This window comes from Pleurodeles waltl, chromosome 4_2 (assembly GCF_031143425.1).
Source record: "Pleurodeles waltl isolate 20211129_DDA chromosome 4_2, aPleWal1.hap1.20221129, whole genome shotgun sequence".
In the NCBI taxonomy this organism is placed as follows: Eukaryota; Metazoa; Chordata; class Amphibia; order Caudata; family Salamandridae; genus Pleurodeles; species Pleurodeles waltl.
This window is the reverse complement of record NC_090443.1, coordinates 860,568,508-860,588,099: the sequence shown is the minus strand read 5'-3', so window position 1 is coordinate 860,588,099 and position 19,592 is coordinate 860,568,508.

The following is a 19,592-nucleotide window of genomic DNA, read 5'->3' as shown; positions in this document are numbered from 1 at the left end:
AGTAAGTGGGCATAGAAGTGGGAAATATCAGCATGCCAGTGACACAGACAATCAAACAAATGTCATTGAAAGTGGAGTAACACTGTCCTACCTGTGTCATCGGAAGTATTGTCTGATGACAGATGCTCTGTTGTCCTCATCCTCATCCTCTGCCTCCTCATCCTCACTATCCACTGGGTCCACTGCTGGCACACGGGCATCTCCAGCCTCCTCCTCCTGCAGGAATGGGACATGGCGTCTGAGAGCCAGGTTATACAACATGCAGCATGCCACCACTATGTGACAGACCTTCTTGGGTGAGTAGCACAGGGGTCCACCGGTCAGATGGAGGCACCTGAACCTGGCATTCAGGAAGCCAAAGGTCCTTTCAATTATCCTTCTGGTTCGGCATGGGCCTCATTATGACGTTCTTCTGCCCTTGTCCTGGCATTCCTCACAGGGGTCAGAAGCCATGAGAGGTTGGGGTAACCAGAGTCATCTGAAATATTGAGGGACAACATTTAGCCACACACTAACCCATATGGCCCACACCATACCCATACACCAACATCTACTGGGTGGGAACCAGGACTCACCTAAAAGCCACACCCTGTGCCTCTGTAGTTGGGCCCTCACATTTGGGATGCTGCTATTCCTCAGGACTAAGGCATCATGCACTGACTGTGGATACTTAGCACATCACGTGGGAGATGTACTGGTCCGAAAGGCACACCATCTGTACATTCATAGAGTGGAAACTCTTACGATTTCTGAACACTTGTTCATTCTGGCGGGGGGGACAAATGCTATACGTGTTCCATCAATCGCCCCAATTATGTTGGGGATATGTCCCTTTGCATATAACTCAGTCTTCACTGTGGCCAAATCTTCAACCTTGGGGAAAACAATGTAGTTGCACATGTGGGTTATCAGGGCAGACAACACTCCTATCAGCACAATTGAGAACATTGGCTGTGACATTCCTGCTGCCAAGCCCACAGTCACTTGGAAAGAACCAGTTGCCAGGAAACGGAGAACTGATAGCACTTGCACAAGAGGGGGGATCCCTGTGGGATGACAGATACAGATATCAGATCAGGCTCCAATTGGGCACACAGCTCTGTGATTGTGGCCCTGTCCAGTCTATAGGTGAGAATAATGTGCCTGTTCTCCAGTGTTCTCAAGTCCACCAGGGGTCTGTTTACACGGGGGAATGTCTTCATCTCCTATTCATCTGCAGCGGTAGGAATCTAAGGGACAAAAGAGTGAGGAGCTGGTCACAAACTGAACAATGGAGCTGCAATAGAACTTTGCATCCTGTTAATTTGTAATGGGTCAGTGTGATATGTCCAGTATGTCCAAATATCACCAGTGACGCAGCAATTTTCAAGGGCCTCCCCCCCCCAAAATGGCGTCCGCCTGTCCTGTGTTTAGGGACAGTTGGAAGTGAGGTAATTCCGCTGACGTTGTGCGCCGTTGCGGGAGGCGGTTGGGAACCGCCATGCAACTCCTCATTGGTTATAATTGAGCCCTATGGGTTACAGTGGCCAATGGTGATCTATGCCGGCGGTGATGGTATGCACAGCCTAGGATGTGACCGCCATTTTCTACCTGATTCCTCACTTGCTACCTGACCTTCCACAGGAGAGGACTTACACTGCATGTGCTGCTGTTACCGGGGAAAGGGCCCCAGCCACATTGGAGGAGTCCTACCCCAGTACGGACTGCTGTGTGGGCCTCCAGCCCAACAGGTGAGTACACTGTGGGCAAAATGCATGTGGCATGAATGCATGGAGTTGTGTGTGTGTGTGTGTGAAGGCCTCGTGTGAGTGGGGGGGGGGTGGATGCCCTTTTGTACAGGTTGTGTGCTGGGCTGTGTGTGTGTAAATGGTGTTGGAAAGTGGTATGGAGGTCTATGCCTCTGTCCCCTGAACCGTGTGCCCACTGCCACTGACCCCAGGTCCCTGATTGTCTTGGGTATGAGGTGTGGCCTGGGGTCCCTGTAGAGGTGGACACACTGCTGATTGACGTGTCCTGGGGACAGAGGTGTGGGTACGCTGGGTGGGTGCTGTGGTGGTGTTTACTGATGGGGAAGGCTCTGTGGTGGTGTGTGACTGGGCCTGGGTAACCGGCTGTCCAGAGGTCCCTTATGGGCCAGGTAGGTCATCCAGATCCAGAAAAACGGAGTTGCTGTCATCACTGTGGGCCTCTTCAGTAGGGGGACTGCATAGTGCTGGCACCTCCTCTCCGCTGACATTGGCTGGGGTACCTGTGGGGGTGTAAATGATGTGTTATGATTTCTGTGTCTGACATATTGTGCATCCGTGGCTTGCCCTCTTTGGTTGAATTTGCCCTGGCAGCTTTCACTTGTGTACATTGGTGTATGGTGGGATAGCTAATTCTCTATAGTGTGCATGCTTTAGTGATGAGTGTCCATGCAGGGCTGTGAGTGGTGTCCATGCATTGGTAGAGCATGCAGGGCTTGCATTGGGATGAGAAAGATGTGACGGTGGGGTGTGTGGGAAGTGGTGGAGTGATGGGTGTGAGGGTGGGGGTATGTGATGGCATACAGGCAGTGGGGTGTTAGTAGTAGAGAGTTGACTTACCAGAGTCCAGTCCTCCTCCTACTCCGGCCAGGCCCTCAGGATGTAGGGTTGCCAAGACTTGCTCCTCCCATGCTGTGAGTTGTGGGGGAAGAAGTGGGGGTCCACCGCCAGTCCTCTGTACAGCGAGCTTGTTTCTTGCTGCAATGGCATGTACCTTACCCCATAGGTCGTTCCACCTCTTCCTGATGTCATCCCTAGTTCTTGGGTGCTGTCTCACGGCGTTGACCCTGTCCACGATTCTCCACCATAGCTCCATCTTCCTAGCTATCAATATCTGCTGCACCTGTGCTCCAAATAACTGTGGCTCTACCCTGATAATTTCCTCCACCATGACCCTTAGCTCCTCCTCTGTGAAACGGGGGTGTCTTTGTGGTGCCATTGGTATAGTGTGAGGTGTGTAAGTGAGGGTGTGTTGGGTAATGTGTTGGGGTGTGTGATGAGGGGTGCGTGAGTGGTGTATAGATGTGAATAGTGTGTGGCTCTAGTTGTGTCTGTGGTCTTGATGTCTCTCTGCTGGCAACGCTTTGTAGTCATAACGGGTTGTGGGTCCTGTGGGTGTGTGATTTCATAGTTGTGTGGGTGTGGTATGTGCATGGGTGTCAGGTGTGTGTTGTTTGAATTGTCCAATGTGGTGTTGTTTTGTTTCTGTGTGACCATTTTGAGCACAGTGGTATGTACCGCCAATAGTTTACCGCCGTTGAATGTCCGCCGTGGTGATTAGTGGGTCATAATGTGATGGGTGTTGTTCTGTTGGCGTAACGGTGTGGGTTTTGATACCGCCAGTTTATCACTGACCTTTGGTGTGGCGGATTTGTGTATGTGACTGTATACTGAAGGATTGGTGTGTCATAATATGGTGAACGGATATCCGCTGCGGCAGCGGTAAGTTGGCTGCAGTCAGCGTGGTGGTAAGTGGGATTTACCGCCAATGTCATAATGAGGGCATAATTTCCTTATCGGCAACCAGTGTAGATGTTTCAGACCCTCCCTGACCGAGAAGTTCTTGGTTAATCCTACATCCCTGGGTGCAGCCGCATTCTGAATGAGCTGGAGCTTATTTAAGGAAAATTGGTTGATTTGTAAATAAATGGCATTGCAATAATCGAGTCTCACTGTTATAAGGGCTAAAACTACCAGTACTCTGAGCTGTTTTGGCACAAATGGCAGAACTTTTTTTAGGATCCTAACCATCCAGAAACAAGTGCTATTGGAGTAGATAAACTGCTACAAGTATCTGGCCACCAACGGTCCATCCAGATGGACCTGTCTGCACCAAACACCATAATCTCAGTTTTATCCAATTAATTTTCAGTCAATTCTCACTCATGCACCTGCTGACTTCCCTCATACAGCCTCAAAACCTGTCTGCCAAATCTTCCCAATCATCCAAGATAGAGACATTGATCTGGATAACGTCCGCATAAGATGAAACCTGGAACCCAAAGCAGCGAGCCAGTTTAGCCACAAGGGCAATGTACAGGTGTGGAATCGCATTTCTGCTGGAACCATCTTGGGCCTAGTGGGCCCTGTGATACACAATGACAAATGGGCCTGTTTCTGTTTAACACCTGACAATGTAAGATTAGCTAGGCCTTTGAGATGTTTTTATGTTGCTTGAAACGCATTGTATTGCAAGGCTTGCTAACTTTACAGCCATCATGAGACATCATTGCATGCTAGCTTAAGCAATCCTCACTCTCGAAAGTAGCAACGTATGTACTTATTGTTCCTATTTCTTTGTATAAAGATATCACGCGATTTTAGGCACATAGGACATATTGTGCAAGTTCCTTGCTTATGACTTTCATTTCATATATGGTGCGTTAAGAAGAATTACTGATAAATCACAAGTGCAGTGATTCAAAATTGATCATGCGTCAATATCAAGAACCAATGAAAATATATTAATGTGCTTGTGGTTTAAAAGTATAAAATATCCTGTATTACTTCCTTATTCAGACTGTTCAAGCTTGATCTCTTATGCTGTTCAGTCTCCGTGTACACATATTAAACTATTTCATCCTAACTGAAGAGCAGGCTGGTCTTTGGCTTCGTGTCCTGAATTGTCTTGAATGGATTTAGCTTCTACATTTTGGTGGAGAATGCGGTTTTCGGATTGACGGTCTCCCCAGCCCCGCTCCTGCCTCTGTGTGGGAGGGCGATGGCACCTTGATAGCTGGACGGGCCCCTCCTGGACAGAGAGCTGGGGCTGTCGTGAGTATCTGTCACTTCCTTGGTGGCCTCTCGTTCTCGTTGTTTTTTCTTTTGTAGTGACTGTGTGTGTTTGAAAGGGGGGAAGTGCAAAGCGCAATATCGATTTTTACTTACTAATGGAGCTGTGGATAATTTGTATATATGCTATTCCTTTTAGCCTGCTCTTCTTCCTTGCATGTTTCTCCTTTAATTTCGTTGGCATACTGATGTTCCTTCCCCTCAACTTCCAGGTCCCTTTACAGTACCTCATTCACACCTTCCGTTGGTGGCCTTTCGCCGGCTTCTGGAATTCTGTGTTAATATTCTTGTTTCTGTTTTCTTGCACAACTTCCTTCCAACTTTTATTTTAAGTGCGTAGTATTTGCTTTGGATGCTTTATGTGCTTTATTTTAGCCAATGAAGCTGCGTGTGACAGCTGGTAGATTTGTCTTGAGACACGGCGGGAGGTGCTGTGCGGTCACGGCATACACCCAGGAAGGGTTGGTGTGCTTGGCATTGCCATCTATAGCCGGAGGGGCTGGAGAGAATCGGGGGGCCCATCTCTAGCCGGAGGGGCTGAAGAGGAATACTCTGGCCAGGGGGGGTGGTAACTTTAGTATAACGCCACATTATTGCGGGCAGGCGGTGCCCGGGTGTTGACGAGTGGTAGTTCTCCACTCCATTGGAGCAGGCAGGTGGTGCCGGGCTCTTTGATATTTTTTTCCGTTCTCGTTTACATTGAAGACCTTTGCTCATTTTCCTTTCCACAGGATTGCTGTTTCTTTGCAGCCCAAAAATGTGATGTGCGCTGATGTTAGAATGTGTTGAGGTTGAATAGCACGTACAAACTGGTGAGTGTTGAGTGCAATTTTCATAAAGTGAAGTGTTATATGAGTTGACTGACTGCATGCACTTTAGGCTATGATTGTGATGACTGTGCCGATATATTGAATGGGTGGATGGGTTCCCTGGTTGACCTCACTGATATAATAAAGGGGTGTATTGACACATAGTAAACTGATGGTTTCAAGCTGCTATTATACCAGGTCCCAGAGAGGTGGTGCGTGACATTGTCCCTACAACAACTTATTACTGCGACGACTCTAGAGACCAGGAGGCAGACAATATTGCACCTGTGTTACTACAGGGACATAGACGACGACTACATTGTTTATCTCCTATACACCATACTCTGCAATTATCAGACACCAGTGCAAATGGTGGGAGGCACTACCATTGCTCAGGGCAAGTACCTGCTTTGTGTTATGTTGTCCTGAGTGTGCTTGTGTGCACTGTTCACCACCTGTGCCTCACCTGTGTGTTACCCACCGTGGATTCATTCTGGGTTCTAATCCCATACAGCCGCATCCTGCCCTTGGGCAGGATAGCAAGGGTGTGGGATTCTTGCCTTTCTCTCCTGACCTTTCTGTCACCTTTTTGTTCGCCGCAAGGACGCCAGTTACTCAGCACCTTTGGCACCTATCAATTTCCAACTTGTGCATGCTTACGGTGAACAAGAGACACTGTACTGTGGTTTGATCGTGACCAAGCTCTCTGCTTCACTAATAACAATTGCAGTTGGCATTGACTCTCTGAGTGCGTGAAGGCACCCACTGTCTACCCCTTCATGTGTCATTTGGTATGAGCGGCAAGGACAGCTGGTCGACAACCTCTTGTTTCCCGGTGTGACTGAGTTGTTGCAGTAACATTGTGAGGGACAGGTGTGATTTAATTATGGGGAACCCCCTTAGCAAGGACCATCTGGATACACACCAATCTACTCCCCCCCTACATCCCCTAAGGACTCACCTGCACATCAAGTAGCAGTAAAACAAGACCTTCACACATTAATGTTTCTTGACAAATGGCACAAATTGACTGCCAAAAGAGAGGACTTGCAGTACTCTAAAAATTGCACACATGACATGAATAAGTTGTCATACTTGAGACAAAGGTTAATTATAAAGGGGCAAAAGATTCAGAATTTAGAATGGGACACTTTCTGTGGTTGGGACGTAGTTTTAAGAAACCTAAGAATGTCGAATGATGTGTAAGACAAAGTGCATAAGGAATTGGTGGAATTGAAACAAGGATTTTATTCACAGCGCAAAAGGAAATCAAAACTAGAAGAGTGGAGAGATAAGACACTTGAATTGGTGGGAACATTCCCATGTCTTCCTGTGGTAAGTGCACCACCACACAGTGAACAGTGAACACCACCACAGTGAACAGGGTGTACAGGGAATGGAAAAGGAGGAGAGAGAGGACCCAATTATGGAAGAAATACTGATGGGAAGTGTAGGAAGTTGGCTCTGTATGTGCTATTTCAAAGTAAGAAATAGCATGCACAGAGTCCAAGGGTTCCCCTTAGAGGTAAGATAGTGGCAAAAAGAGAAAATTCTAATGCTCTATTTTGTGGTAGTGTGGTCGAGCAGTAGGCTTATCAGAGGGTAGTGTTAAGCATTTGTTGTACACACACAGGCAATAAATGAAGAACACACACTCAAAGACAATTCCAGGCCAATAGGTTTTTATATAGACAAATATATTTTCTTAGTTTATTTTTAGAACCACAGGTTCAAGATTTACAACAATACTTTAAATGAAAGGTCTTTCACTCAGGTATCTTAGGAACTTTGAATCATCACAATCACATGTACAGTTTTGGCAAAAATGGCAATAAGCTGTTTTAAAATTGGACACAGTGCAAAATTCAACAGTTCCTGGGGAAGGTAAGTATTTGTTAGTTTTCCAGGTAAGTAAAGCACTTACAGGGTTCAAAGTTGGGTCCAAGGTAGCCCACCGTTGGGGGTTCAGGGCAACCCCAAAGTTACCACACCAGCAGCTCAGGGCCGGTCAGGTGCAGAGGTCAAAGTGGTGCCCAAAACGCATAGGCTTCAATGGTGAAGGGGGTGCCCCGGTTCTAGTCTGCCAGCAGGTAAGTACCCGTGACTTCGGAGGGCAGACCAGGGGGATTTTGTAGGGCACCGGGGGGGACACAAGTCAGCACAGAAAGTACACCCTCAAAGGCACAGGGGCGGCCGGGTGCAGTGTGCAAACAGGCGTCGGGTTCGCAATAGGTTTCAATGGGAGACCCAGGGGTCTCTTCAGCAATGCAGGCCGGCAAGGGGGGGGCCCTCGGGGTAGCCACCACCAGGGCAAGGGAGAGGGCCACCTGGGGGTCGCTTCTGCACTGGAGGTCGGATCCTTCAGGTCCTGGGGGCTGCGGCTGCAGTGTCTTTACCAGGCGTCGGGTTCTTTGAAGCAGGCAGTCGCGGTCAGGGTGAGCCTCTGGATTCCCTCTGCAGGTGTCGCTGGGGTGGCTCAGGGGGGTCAACTCTGGCTATTCACGGGCTTGCAGTCACCAGGGAGTCGTCCCTGTAGTGTTGTTTCTCTGCAGGTCGAGCCGGGGGCGTCGGGTGCAGAGTGGAAAGTCTCACGCTTCCGGCGGGAAACGTGGAGTCCTTTAAAAGTTGTTTCTTTGTTGCAAGTTTCAGCCTTTGTGGAACAGGGCCGCTGTCCTAGGGGAGTTCTTGGTCATTTTAGATGCAATGTAGTCCTCTGAGGCTTCAGAGGTCGCTGGATCCTGGGGAACGCGTCGCTGTGGCAGTTTTTCTTGAAGAGGGGAGACAGGCCGGTAGGGCTGGGGCCAAAGCAGTTGGTGTCTCCGTCTTCTCTGCAGGGCTTCAGGCCAGCAGTCCTTCTTCGTCTTCAGGTTGCAGGAATCTGATTTCCTAGGTTCTGGGGTGCCCCTAAATACTGAATTTAGGGGTGTGTTTAGATCTGGGGGATTAGTAGCCAATGGCTACTAGCCCTGAGGGTGGCTACACCCTCTTTGTGCCTCCTCCCTGAGGGGAGGGGGGCACATCCCTAATCCTATTGGGGGAATCCTCCATCTGCAAGATGGAGGATATCTAAAAGTCAGAGTCACCTCAGCTCAGGACACCTTAGGGGTTGTCCTGACTGGCCAGTGACTCCGCCTTGTTTTTCTGATTATCTCCTCCGCCCTTGCCGCCAAAAGTGGGGCCGTGGCCGGAGGGGGCGGGCATCTCCACTAGCTGGGATGCCCTGTGGTGCTGTAACAAAGGGGGCGAGTCTTTGAGGCTCACTGCCAGGTGTTACAGTTCCTGCAGGGGGAGGTGAGAAGCAGCTCCACCCAGTACAGGCTTTGTTACTAGCCACAGAGTGACAAAGCCACTCTCCCCATGTGGCCAGCAACATGTCTGGTGTGTGGCAGGCTGGCAAAACTAGTCAGCCCACACTGGAAGTCGGGTATGTTTTCAGGGGGCATCTCTAAGATGCCCTCTGGGTGTATTTCACAATAAAATGTACACTGGCATCAGTGTGGATTTATTGTGCTGTGAAGTTTGATACCAAACTTCCCAGTTTTCAGTGTAGCCATTATGGTGCTGTGGAGTTCGTGTATGACAGACTCCCAGACCATATACTCTTATGGCTACCCTGCAGTTACAATGTCTAAGGTTTTGCTTAGACACTGTAGGGGCATAGTGCTCATGCACCTATGCCCTCACCTGTGATATAGTGCACCCTGCCTCAGGGCTGTAAGGCCTGCTAGAGGGGAGACTTATCTATGCCATAGGCAGTGTGAGGTTGGCATGGCACCCTTCCTCAAGAAAGTTATCTTACTCCAGCTGTGTCAGAAACCATTCAGCATTTGCATCAAACCCAGAAACTGATTCAACAGCATTTAGAAAAATACAAACAAAAATACAAAAGGCATTATGACAAGAAACATTGTGAGGGACCGCAATATCAACCAGGTGACAAAGTGTGGCTTTCCACAAAACATACAGAAGAAGCACATGTTTAATCCCAAATTTATAGGTCCTTACACAGTCCTTCAGAAAATCAATCCGGTAACCTATAAACTACAATTGCCCAGATCCTTACGGATTCATCCAGTGTTCCACAGTTCCCTATTGAAAAGGGCAGTCCAAAATGTCCACCCTCATCCAGCTCCTGTTCTAGTACAGGGAGAAGAAGAATATGAAGTTAAGAAAGTGTTAGATTCTAAACTACGAGGGCATAATCTATGGTACTTAATCTCAAGGAAAGGTTATGGTCCTGAAAGTAACTCATGGGTTTCCGCATCTGATGTTCATGCTCCAGTACTTGTGAGACGCTTTCATCGTCTTAATCCAGGCAAACCAAGCCCTAGAGCGCGTCTGGGAGAGGAGAGTACTGTCAACACCAGGGCAGTGCGCGCTCTATTGGCGACTAGAATGCAAAAACCCAGCACTCTCAAAACAACTTAATTTATGCATTGTGCTGATATGTTGTTGTTTAACCTTTTGCATTGCAGAGTTCAATCCTGAAGACTTATTTTTAATGTGCTTACAAATGCTGTTCATTTGCAATGTATTACTGCAGGCTTTCAGAGTGTGTTAGGGTGTGGTCCCTTTCCAGGGCCTTCTAGAGACTTTCCCTGCAACATGCCTGGGCGTGGTTGTGGGCTGGGCCAAGACTCTATAAAAAGGAGCCAGCCCAACTCCAAGTGCTCACTATTCAGAGGTCCCGGTGCAGAGCAGCAGCTACTTCCTGAGCTCCTGGCCCGGTGGCCTATTTGATCTTCCAGACATCTGACTTTCATTCTTCATTTGGAGATCCTTGTTCTGGGCGGTAAGACGGTGGTTGGGCTGGCCTCCCGACACCGTTATCGAGAACTCTCATGTTCTTGGGCTTAATTCTTTTATGATTTGATAGAGTACTTTGCGCATGTGAAATATGCGCTTGAGTGTTTGTGAAATTTGCAGGGTGACTTGCGAATCGGCAAGACGCATGATTCGTTTCATGATAATTTAATCTTGTTATAAATTGCACGCTACCATTTCTTGACAGTTGCATGGTGGCTTAAGAATCGGCAAGACGCGCGGTTTGTTTTATGGTGTTTTATCTTTGTTATTCATTGCGCTCTACCATTTCTTGACATTTACATGGTGGCTTAAGAATCGGCAAGACATGCGATTTGTTTCACTGTACTTTGATCTTGTTATTCATTGTGAGCTGTTATTTCTTGGCATTTACATCGTGGTTTACGAATCGGCAAGACGCGAGATTCGTTTAATGATGATTTGACTTTGATATTCATTGCGTACTACCATTTCTTGGCTTTTTACATGGTGACACTCGAATCGGCAAGACGCACGATTCTCTCCTCAAGTTTAATTCATGTTGTTTATTGTCTATCACTATTCTAAGATATTTATCATGTAATATTCGAGTTGACAAGTTATGTGATTTGTTTTTCCTGAATCCATATTGTGTTATTCATGGTGCACAATCCTTTTATGGTGTTTACAATATATATATATAAATAAATCTACAATATGCGCAATTTGTGTTGAAACATTTTAAGAGTACACAGAAGATCAGAGTTTCTAGATGCAATATTGTATGGTCCTAGTATGCATTCTCAAAAAAGAATTTATATGACTGGTTTAAAATGTAGTCAGAATGTTTTTCTGATTCTCATGTAAACGAAATTACTTGAATAAGAAAGCTTTCATTTAATCCATCTTGATTCCCTTACAGGTATTTGGCCATTTTGAAACTTAGTAATTTTAAACTTAATTCTTAGATTGTTCATGTTTTCAGAATGACTATGCTTAGAATCATAGTCTAGTATTGATTTCGGGAGATATAATTTTCATATTGTGTGTTCTAACCTTTTTCTTACCTTTTTCTTACTACAGGTCTCCTTCCCAGCTGTTTACCTTCCTAATCCCCTCTTCCCCTTTTGAACTCTCTTAGCCAATGTGATTTATTTATCAGAGTCTTGGAGCTGTTTAGTGGTGGACATGTTGGGAACGTGCGCAGACCCCGATGATCTGGTGACTCTGACAGAATAGTGAGCCCACAAATTATTATCCTCCTGGTTTGTGTATGTTCTCAGCATGGCCACGCTGGACGAGTTAGTCAAGGCTATCACCCAGCTCCAGGCAGAGGTGGTATCATCCAAAGAATTGACAACTAGCTTAGCTGAGAGAGTGAGTCAGTTGCAAGATAAGGTAGAGAAGTAGGAACAAAGTCCCACAAGTTTGTCCTGGCCAGGTACTTCTTCTCAGGCTTCTGGAAGTAATCCGACAAACATTTCCCTAAATGTTCCTTCCGCAATTCCTTTAGCTCCCCCAGAACGTTTCTCAGGTGACCCTTTGAAAGCGCAATCTTTCCTGGTTCAAGTGGGACTACACTTCACCTGCAGACCACATACTTTCCCCGATGCCCAGTCCAAAGTAGCTTTCTTGTTATCATATTTGGCTGGGGATGCAGCTACTTGGGCAATTCCTCTTGTGCGTAAAAATAGTCCCTTGTTGTACAACTGGAGAAATTTTGTTTGTGAGTTTGAGAGAGTTTTTGATCGTAGAACTGTAACACAGTCAGCAGATAGTGAATTATTACATTTACGCCAAGGGAATCAAGACCTAGTGTCATATTTAGCCAACTTTAACCGGCTGGTTGCCGAGACATCCTGGCCTGATGAAAAACAAGCGGTCTTGTTTTACAATGGACTCATTCTTAGCGCAAATCGACCTACAACCTACAAACTGTCAAGAATTCATAAACCTTGTCTTGAGGCTTGATCATCGTTTAGCAGAACGTAAAGGAACGCGCAACAAGATTGAAAAATATTCATGGCGTGTTCATGATAACAGAGACTCAAGAACTCCGAAAGAGAGAACGCCGGAACCGATGGAAATTGGAACCATCAGAAGACCTTTGACCAAAGATGAAAGGGACCTACGCAGACAAAATGGACAATGTCTTTATTGTGGGCGGAAAGGTCATTTTGCCAAAGATTGTCCAATCAAACCAAAGAACAAGCAAGGTCCAGTTCAGAAGGTAGCATCCAATGCACCAGTCGAGTTGGAAAACTAAAACACCCAAGATGCAGAGAAGGGTTGCTCTTGGGTGTCACCGTGGACCCTTCACAATCTAGACATCTCAAACTGGAAATAAGAGTTCAGGTCAGGAAAAAGATCTATTTAAAAAAAGCTCTAGTCGATTCTGGGGCTACTGGGAACTTTGTTGATGTCCAATTGGTTCGTCCATGGGGGATCCCATGTATTGAAAAGAAGACCCCGGAAATCATTCAGGCAGTCGATGGAAAACTCTTGACTGGAGGTCCAGTAACTCTTCAGACTATCCCCTTGTCGATGATTTGTGAAGATAAGAATCAAAGAAAGAAACATAAAGAGAAAATCATTCTTGACGTGATCCATGCTCCCCAATATGGGATTATCCTCGGCTTGCCATGGTTAACTCTTCACAATCCAGAGATCAATTGGGTAGAACGAAAAATCGTGTTCTCATCTGTGCTATGTAACGAACAATGTCTCCAAAAGATTCAAGTACCAAAAGTTTGTAACTCTTACATAGCTACTGCCGCGGAGAAAGGAATTCAGCTGCCCAAACAGTATTCATCTTACAAAGATGTATTTGATGAGAAAGGAGCAGAGACTCTACCTCCTCATAGATCTTATGACTGTCAAATTGATCTAGCTCCAGGTGCGATACTTCCCAACTGTCGTGTATATGCCCTGTCAGAACATGAAAATCAACATTTACGAAAATACTGAGATCAATTTTTGGAGAATGGCTTCATTTGCCCCTCTAAGTCTCCTGCAGCTTCGCCTTTGTTTTTTGTTCCAAAAGCTAATGAAGAACTTCGAACTTGCATTGACTATAGGGGTTTGAACAAAGTCACCATCAAGAATAAATATCCTTTACCCCTAATTCCGGTATTATTGGAACAAGTAAAGAGAGCAAAAATCTACACGAAGCTTGACCTTCGAGGTGCTTATCATTTGGTCAGAATGAGAGAGGGTGACGAATGGAAAACAGCGTTCAAGACAAGATATGGCCTTTTTGAATACACCGTCATGCCTTTTGGTCTGTGTAATGCTCCAGCAGCATTTCAATTTTTCTTGAATGACGTTCTTAGAGAGTACCTCGACATATTTGCCATAGTCTACATCGATGACATTTTGATCTACTCTGACAATGAAAACGAACATGTCCAACATGTCAAGAAAATTCTTGCAGCCCTTCGAAAGCACCATTTACATTGCAAACTAACCAAGTGTGAGTTTCATGTTACCACAGTTGAGTTTTTAGGGGTTATTCTTACCTCTCAAGGTATGGTGATGGCAGAAAAGAAAGTAAAAGCCGTATCTGATTGGCCCACCCCAAAGACTGTTTGCGATGTACAATGTTTCCTGGGGTTTGCACATTTTTACCGGAGATTCATAAATCATTTCTCCCAGACAGTGGCTCCAGTCACTAAGCCACTAAGAAAGAAAGAAAAGTTTGTATGGTCCCCAGAAGCTGATCAAGCCTTCTCGACTTTGAAGGAAGCTTTCTCCACTGCCCCAGTCTTGACTCATCCTGATGCAAATCGACCTTTCATAGTGGAAGCTGATGCTTCAGATGTAGCAATAGGAGCCGTCTTATCACAACGAAATAAAGACACTGGTCAACTTCATCCTGTAGCTTATATGTCTCGGAAGTTGAACGAAGCCGAACAGAACTATGTCATTGCTGAAAAAGAGCTTCTGGCGATTCGTGACGCCTTTAAAGAATGGAGACATCATTTGTTGGGTGCCAAATACACTGTCACAGTATATACTGATCATCATAATCTTCAATTCATGAGTTCCGCCAGACTTTTGACCCCTCAGCAATTACGCTGGATGCTGTTTTTTGCCTAATTTGATTTTGTGGTAACCTTCCGGCCTGGTAAAGATAATCGCAAAGCTGACGCCTTGTCCCGTCAAGAGTCTACCACGTTGCCTGCATTTCAAGCATCCAGAGCTATCATTGCTCCTGACAAGGTTCTATGTATCATAAAAACTGAAGATTTCTTTGAATAAATTCGCAACTCTTTCACTGTTGAAAAATGGCAAACATGGGCCCAAGCAGATCCCAAAGGTCAATCAAGCAAGAACTACCCTTTCATGACGCTCGTTTGTTTGTACTCACTACCAAACTTCGCAAGATAGTGTTTCATTGGTTGCATGTTATACCGACGGCAGGTCACCCAGGTACTCCTAAAACTCTTGAACTGATCCAACGCTATTTTTGGTGGCCTACCCTAATAAAAGATGTAAAAGCAATGGTAAACAACTACGAAGTTTGTGCTCGCATTAAAACAAGTCATTCAAAACCAAAAGGGTTGTTACATCCACTTCCAACACCAAGTCGTCCATGGGAGCACATTTCTTTAGACTTTATTACCGGTCTGCCAGTGGTTCAACAGCATTCAGTAATTCTGGTGGTAGTAGATAGTCTCACGAAATATGGACATTTCATTGCCTGTAAAAAATTGCCCACTTCTAGTGAACTGGCAACTATTTTACTGAACAGAGTGGTTAGTTATCATGGACTGCCAAGAGTTGTCCTCTCCGATCGGGGGTTGCAACTTGCCTCCAATTTCTGGAAGACATGGTGTAAAACACTCCAAGTGACATCTACGCTATCTACTAGTCACCATCCTCAAACAGATGGTCAAACGGAGAGACTAAATCAGACCTTGAAACAATACCTACGTGCCTACGCTGAAAAGGCACTTCATTCTTGGACATCTATGCTCTGGTTAGCTGAGTTAGCTTACAATAACTCATTCCAGACTTCTTTTGGCGTTACACCCTTTTTTGGTTTATTTTTTCTTGACAGTTGCATGGTGGCTTAAGAATCGGCAAGACGCGCGGTTTGTTTTATGGTGTTTTATCTTTGTTATTCATTGCGCTCTACCATTTCTTGACATTTACATGGTGGCTTAAGAATCGGCAAGACGTGCGATTTGTTTCATTGTACTTTGATCTTGTTATTCATTGTGAGCTGTTATTTCTTGGCATTTACATCGTGGTTTACGAATCGGCAAGACGCGAGATTCGTTTAATGATGATTTGACTTTGATATTCATTGCGTACTACCATTTCTTGGCTTTTTACATGGTGACACTCGAATCGGCAAGACGCACGATTCTCTCCTCAAGTTTAATTCATGTTGTTTATTGTCTATCACTATTCTAAGATATTTATCATGTAATATTCGAGTTGACAAGTTATGTGATTTGTTTTTCCTGAATCCATATTGTGTTATTCATGGTGCACAATCCTTTTATGGTGTTTACAATATATATATATAAATAAATCTACAATATGCGCAATTTGTGTTGAAACATTTTAAGAGTACACAGAAGATCAGAGTTTCTAGATGCAATATTGTATGGTCCTAGTATGCATTCTCAAAAAAGAATTTATATGACTGGTTTAAAATGTAGTCAGAATGTTTTTCTGATTCTCATGTAAACGAAATTACTTGAATAAGAAAGCTTTCATTTAATCCATTTTGATTCCCTTACAGGTATTTGGCCATTTTGAAACTTAGTAATTTTAAACTTAATTCTTAGATTGTTCATGTTTTCAGAATGACTATGCTTAGAATCATAGTCTAGTATTGATTTCGGGAGATATAATTTTCATATTGTGTGTTCTAACCTTTTTCTTACCTTTTTCTTACTACAGGTCTCCTTCCCAGCTGTTTACCTTCCTAATCCCCTCTTCCCCTTTTGAACTCTCTTAGCCAATGTGATTTATTTATCAGAGTCTTGGAGCTGTTCAGTGGTGGACATGTTGGGAACGTGCGCAGACCCCGATGATCTGGTGACTCTGACAGAATAGTGAGCCCACAAATTATTATCCTCCTGGTTTGTGTATGTTCTCAGCATGGCCACGCTGGACGAGTTAGTCAAGGCTATCACCCAGCTCCAGGCAGAGGTGGTATCATCCAAAGAATTGACAACTAGCTTAGCTGAGAGAGTGAGTCAGTTGCAAGATAAGGTAGAGAAGTAGGAACAAAGTCCCACAAGTGTGTCCTGGCCAGGTACTTCTTCTCAGGCTTCTGGAAGTAATCCGACAAACATTTCCCTAAATGTTCCTTCCGCAATTCCTTTAGCTCCCCCAGAACGTTTCTCAGGTGACCCTTTGAAAGCGCAATCTTTCCTGGTTCAAGTGGGACTACACTTCACCTGCAGACCACATACTTTCCCCGATGCCCAGTCCAAAGTAGCTTTCTTGTTATCATATTTGGCTGGGGATGCAGCTACTTGGGCAATTCCTCTTGTGCGTAAAAATAGTCCCTTGTTGTACAACTGGAGAAATTTTGTTTGTGAGTTTGAGAGAGTTTTTGATCGTAGAACTGTAACACAGTCAGCAGATAGTGAATTATTACATTTACGCCAAGGGAATCAAGACCTAGTGTCATATTTAGCCAACTTTAACCGGCTGGTTGCCGAGACATCCTGGCCTGAAGAAAAACAAGCGGTCTTGTTTTACAATGGACTCATTCTTAGCGCAAATCGACCTACAACCTACAAACTGTCAAGAATTCATAAACCTTGTCTTGAGGCTTGATCATCGTTTAGCAGAACGTAAAGGAACGCGCAACAAGATTGAAAAATATTCATGGCGTGTTCATGATAACAGAGACTCAAGAACTCCGAAAGAGAGAACGCCGGAACCGATGGAAATTGGAACCATCAGAAGACCTTTGACCAAAGATGAAAGGGACCTACGCAGACAAAATGGACAATGTCTTTATTGTGGGCGGAAAGGTCATTTTGCCAAAGATTGTCCAATCAAACCAAAGAACAAGCAAGGTCCAGTTTAGAAGGTAGCATCCAATGCACCAGTCGAGTTGGAAAACTAAAACACCCAAGATGCAGAGAAGGGTTGCTCTTGGGTGTCACCGTGGACCCTTCACAATCTAGACATCTCAAACTGGAAATAAGAGTTCAGGTCAGGAAAAAGATCTATTTAAAAAAAGCTCTAGTCGATTCTGGGGCTACTGGGAACTTTGTTGATGTCCAATTGGTTCGTCCATGGGGGATCCCATGTATTGAAAAGAAGACCCCAGAAATCATTCAGGCAGTCGATGGGAAACTCTTGACTGGAGGTCCAGTAACTCTTCAGACTATCCCCTTGTCGATGATTTGTGAAGATAAGAATCAAAGAAAGAAACATAAAGAGAAAATCATTCTTGACGTGATCCATGCTCCCCAATATGGGATTATCCTCGGCTTGCCATGGTTAACTCTTCACAATCCAGAGATCAATTGGGTAGAACGAAAAATCGTGTTCTCATCTGTGCTATGTAACGAACAATGTCTCCAAAAGATTCAAGTACCAAAAGTTTGTAACTCTTACATAGCTACTGCCGCGGAGAAAGGAATTCAGCTGCCCAAACAGTATTCATCTTACAAAGATGTATTTGATGAGAAAGGAGCAGAGACTCTACCTCCTCATAGATCTTATGACTGTCAAATTGATCTAGCTCCAGGTGCGATACTTCCCAACTGTCGTGTATATGCCCTGTCAGAACATGAAAATCAACATTTACGAAAATACTGAGATCAATTTTTGGAGAATGGCTTCATTTGCCCCTCTAAGTCTCCTGCAGCTTCGCCTTTGTTTTTTGTTCCAAAAGCTAATGAAGAACTTCGAACTTGCATTGACTATAGGGGTTTGAACAAAGTCACCATCAAGAATAAATATCCTTTACCCCTAATTCCGGTATTATTGGAACAAGTAAAGAGAGCAAAAATCTACACGAAGCTTGACCTTCGAGGTGCTTATCATTTGGTCAGAATGAGAGAGGGTGACGAATGGAAAACAGCGTTCAAGACAAGATATGGCCTTTTTGAATACACCGTCATGCCTTTTGGTCTGTGTAATGCTCCAGCAGCATTTCAATTTTTCTTGAATGACGTTCTTAGAGAGTACCTCGACATATTTGCCATAGTCTACATCAATGACATTTTGATCTACTCTGACAATGAAAACGAACATGTCCAACATGTCAAGAAAATTCTTGCAGCCCTTCGAAAGCACCATTTACATTGCAAACTAACCAAGTGTGAGTTTCATGTTACCACAGTTGAGTTTTTAGGGGTTATTCTTACCTCTCAAGGTATGGTGATGGCAGAAAAGAAAGTAAAAGCCGTATCTGATTGGCCCACCCCAAAGACTGTTTGCGATGTACAATGTTTCCTGGGGTTTGCAAATTTTTACCGGAGATTCATAAATCATTTCTCCCAGACAGTGGCTCCAGTCACTAAGCCACTAAGAAAGAAAGAAAAGTTTGTATGGTCCCCAGAAGCTGATCAAGCCTTCTCGACTTTGAAGGAAGCTTTCTCCACTGCCCCAGTCTTGACTCATCCTGATGCAAATCGACCTTTCATAGTGGAAGCTGATGCTTCAGATGTAGCAATAGGAGCCGTCTTATCACAACGAAATAAAGACACTGGTCAACTTCATCCTGTAGCTTATATGTCTCGGAAGTTGAACGAAGCCGAACAGAACTATGTCATTGCTGAAAAAGAGCTTCTGGCGATTCGTGACGCCTTTAAAGAATGGAGACATCATTTGTTGGGTGCCAAATACACTGTCACAGTATATACTGATCATCATAATCTTCAATTCATGAGTTCCGCCAGACTTTTGACCCCTCAGCAATTACGCTGGATGCTGTTTTTTGCCTAATTTGATTTTGTGGTAACCTTCCGGCCTGGTAAAGATAATCGCAAAGCTGACGCCTTGTCCCGTCAAGAGTCTACCACGTTGCCTGCATTTCAAGCATCCAGAGCTATCATTGCTCCTGACAAGGTTCTATGTATCATAAAAACTGAAGATTTCTTTGAATAAATTCGCAACTCTTTCACTGTTGAAAAATGGCAAACATGGGCCCAAGCAGATCCCAAAGGTCAATCAAGCAAGAACTACCCTTTCATGACGC